At 36.2% G+C, this 4,448-nt stretch overlaps 1 pseudogene; it reads right to left on the bottom strand.

The window, feature by feature from the left end:
- Window positions 1-806: 806 nt before the first annotated feature.
- Window positions 807-4,448, bottom strand: part of LOC102859939 — a 59,785-nt pseudogene continuing 56,143 nt past the window's right edge.

The raw sequence follows: 4,448 nt of genomic DNA, 5'->3' as shown, positions 1-4,448 counted from the left end.
CAAGAATCTTTGCTTTATCCACCTAAGCTGAAACATGTTATCCTCAAATAAAAAATCATTAATACTATAGAAAGGGCTGACCTAGTGGGAAGAAGCAATGGTGCAATCCCAAAGGTAAGCAGTTTGAATCCACCCGCAGCTCAGTGGGAGAAGGATGGGCAAGCCTCCTGAGATATTTACTGTTTCTGATGCTGGAGAATCAGTTAGGAGTCAGTTCTGACTTGAGAGTACACAACAACAAAAAATAAAATACAAATTTGCCCCAGTTTTTCCTTATTTTTTTTGTAAAAGATTGTTTTTTAAAAAAGTTTATACTGAGATTATTGCTCATATTTCATGAATAATATCCTCTGACAAATAGATGCCACACTCAAATCAACAGTTTAGGAGACACCAATGATTTCACAACTACTTAGTGTAGAGCATCCCTACTTAGTAGCTAACAAAATGAATATTAAGTATTTCAAAGAACTGGTAAGGAAAATAAGATAAAGGACAATGAATATCTTCTATTAAGTCATTATCTTGGACAAGTAGCTACAAAGGAAAAATGCTTTTATGACTATTGCAGAAATAAGCATTTCTTTTAGCTAAATCCAACCATTTAATATAGGATAGGAACTAGAGTCACCTATCAGAAGGAAAATGATTCAAAATAGTTTACATGTCAATTTTCTGTATGTGATTAATGATGCTAATGTAGTTTCTTTATTTTAGAAAAGTCAAGACAAGGTAATATAATGTATTAGCAATTATAGAAGGTGCTTGCCTATTAGCATTTTTTATTTCCTCCCTTATGATTTTCGTTATGAATTTTTCCTGAAAATTTTCTTCGTGATTGTCTTGGCCTCCGTAAATTCATGAAGACCATATTCTTCAAGTTCTCATTACCAGAGATCTTAAATCCATTAAAGAGGCATTGGACAAAATTTGCCATATATCAGTGCACACACATTGTCCCAGTCTATAGAGAAGCAGAGCCTATCACAAACTTGGTCAGGACTCCTGCGGCTAAGCCATAGAAAGTGTTGCTCACTGTCTTAATTGCAATATCTAAAGATTTAAACGTCATGATTTGCAAGACTTGTCCAGATACTTTCTCTTTGGCAATGCCTAACTCATCTGTCATACTGGAGAAAGCTGTGACCTGGATAAAGTAGCCTTACTTCCTATAGAGACGCCCCCTCCACATTCCAGTTTGGCCCCTTCTTTATTCCTGCTCTTAATGGGGTGACTTATTTTGTCATGGTGTTCCTTGTTAATCTGAGGACCTTAACTATATGGTCAGTGAATTGCCAAATACATACTTCTTAGGTCTTTCAAGACTGCCAAATCTTTTCAGTAGCTTTTGACATAAAATGACAGAAGTGAAAGAAATATTAATGATACTTAAATATCTTTTTATTTCTCTTTATGTTACTAATTTACAACAAGTAAGGGATAAAAAAGTAGCAAGATGATTTCTTCTTCCACCTTTACTGCAAGATTAGCTTAGCTATTCAGGGCCCAGTGTATGAGTGTACACAGTAGGTACTGTTTCTGCTTACTTTCTTCACTCATGCTATATAAAACCTCAAGTAAGTCTGCTTCCAGTTTGTATAGTAATTGCAGGACGAAGATAGAATGGGAATGAAGGAGAATAATATAGTCCCTCTAGTGGAAGAATTTCACTTCATTTCAAAAATTTGTTTATATGACATAAATGTGCTTCCTATTGCACAGGATATAGGCAAAAGTTATCTCAGAAAATACTATGTAGAAAATAAAGTTGACAAAGAGGAAATAAAATTATGTCTATATGCAGATAATATGATAGTATACTTAGAAAACCCTAAAGACTCAGCAAGAAAACTACTGGACATAGTTGACCAATTCAGCAAAGTGTCAGGATACAAAATCAACATACCAAAAATCAATTGGATTTCACTACAGTGACAAAGAGAATACAGACTGGAGCTAAGAAAAACAATACCAATCACAATAGCTAATCACAAGATTACATACTTGGGAGTAAATCTAAAGCACAAAGGATCTATTCAAAGAAAATTACAAAACATTAGTGGAAGAATATACCTTGCTCATGCATAGGAAGACTCAATATTGTAAAAATGACAATTCTACCAAAGATAATCTACATGCACAATGCAGTTTCAATACAAATACCAATTCCATTCTTCAACAAGATGGAAAAGGCTATTTCTAATTTCATTTGGAATTTTCATTTTCATTTGCAAAGCATGCCTTAAAAAAAGAAACAAAATAGGAGTCATCTCACTTCCTGATTTCAGATACTACTATACTGGCGTGGTGGTCAAGACAATGTGATACTAGTACAATGAAAGACACATAGATCAATGGAATACAATTAAGAATCTAGAAATCTACCCATCTCTCTATAGTAAACTGATATTTGACACATAGCTTAAATCAGTTAAGTGATGAAATGAATGCCTCTTTAACAAATGGTGTTGCCAAATTGGAAAACTATCTGTAGAAAAGTCAAGCAAGACCCATACATCACACCATACACAAAAACCAATGCAAAGTGGATCAAGGACCTAGGACTAAGATCAAGGACTATAAATTTGATTAAAGAAAAACTTGGAAGAAACCTGGAAGCCCTTATCTACAACATGAACAGTCTTCTAAGCATCTTGAAATACCTCCAACCAGAAGAGAATAAAATAGATGAATGGGACCTTCTAAGAATAAAATCCCTATGCACATTCAATGTTTTCTCCAGCAGGGTAAAAGGAAAGCCACAGACTGGAAAAAAAATATTTGGTAATGACACGTTTGATAAGGGACTTCTATCTAGAATTTATAGAATACTTGAGTACCACAACTAGATAAAGGTAAAGAACACAGTTGCAAAATGGGCACAGAATATAAAAAGACACTTCACCAAAAAAGACATTCAGACGGTGAACAAACACATAAAGAACTGTTCAAAAGCCCTAGTTCTAAGAGAGATGCAAATGAAAACAATTATGAGATATCATCTCACCACAGTAACAATAGAAAAATTCAACAGAACAACAAATGCTGGTGAGCTTGAGTAGAAACTGGAACCCTTATTCACTGTTGGTGGGAGTGTGAAATGGTGCAACCACTGTGCAAGGCAGTATGACACTTTCTCAAAAAGTTTGATTCAGAAATTCTACTACTGGTAATATACCCTAAAGAAAACAGAACTGCCACCCACGCTATGAACACCCATGTTTATTGCTGCTTTTTTCAAAATAGCAAAGAGTTGGAAACAACCCAAGTGCCCAGCAACAATCGATTGGATTGAGAAGCTTTGGTGTATCTGTGCAATGGAATATTATGTAACACTGAAAAGCAGGAAACTCATGAAATGTTATTAAAAATGTGTGAGCATGGAGGACATTATTCTGAGTGAAATATCTCAGACAAAAAAAGGGCAAATATAGCATAATGCCATTGTTACAAAACAGGACTGAAATGGCGGTTGGGGAAAACTAAGAAAAGGGAAGGGTAAATAATGTATATGACATTGAAACAGACAAGGGAGACAACTGTATAAAAGGAATGGTGATTAAGGAAGAAGTTTAAGCTGCTTTGAAGGAAATAGCAAAAAATAAGGCCCCAGGAATAGATGGTATACCAATTGATATATTTCAGCTAACCGATGCTACCCTGGATATGCTCACCAAGTTGTGCCAAGAAATCTGGAGAACAACCACTTGATCAACTGACTGGAAGAGATTTATATTTGTTCCCATTCCAAAGAAAGGTGGCCCAACAGAACGTGGAAACTATAGAACAATATCATTGATTTCACATGTAGGCAAGATTCTGCTGAAGATTATCCAAAAACGACTGGAACAGCACATCAGCAGAGAAATGCCAGAGGTCCAGGCTGGGCTTAGAAGGGGTCATGGTACTAGAGATATTGTAGCTAATGTAAGATGGATCTTACCTGAAAGCAGGAAATACCAGAGGAATGATTATCTATGTTTCTCTGATTATGCAAAGGCGTTTGACTATGTAGACCATAACAAAATGTGGCTGACTCTGAGAAGAATGGGAATCCTAGAACACTTTATCTTGCTAGTGAGAGACCTATACTTGGACCAAGAGGCAGTCATCAGAACAGAGCAAGGAAACACTGCATGGTTCAAAATTGGGAAGGGTGTATGCCAAGGATGTGCCCTGTTTCCATACCTTTTCAACCTGTATGCAGAATAGATTATCTGGGGAGGATTGGCTCTATGAGGAGAAATGCGGCATCAGGATTGGTGGAAGATACATCAACAATTTGAGTTATACAGATGACACAATCCTGCTTGCTGAAACTGAGGAGGACCTGAAGCACTTGCTGCAAAGTGTCTAGGACTGCAGCCTTCAATATGGATTGAGGCTCAATGTCAAGAAGACAAAGATTCTCACCACTGGATCAATTGGCAGCATCATAATGGATGGTG

This window comes from Elephantulus edwardii, unplaced genomic scaffold, assembly GCF_000299155.1.
Source record: "Elephantulus edwardii isolate Elephantulus edwardi_28Jun2011 unplaced genomic scaffold, EleEdw1.0 scaffold00043, whole genome shotgun sequence".
Classification (NCBI taxonomy): Eukaryota; Metazoa; Chordata; class Mammalia; order Macroscelidea; family Macroscelididae; genus Elephantulus; species Elephantulus edwardii.
Note: the sequence above shows the minus strand (reverse complement) of the source record. Positions and strands in the feature narration are given on the sequence as shown.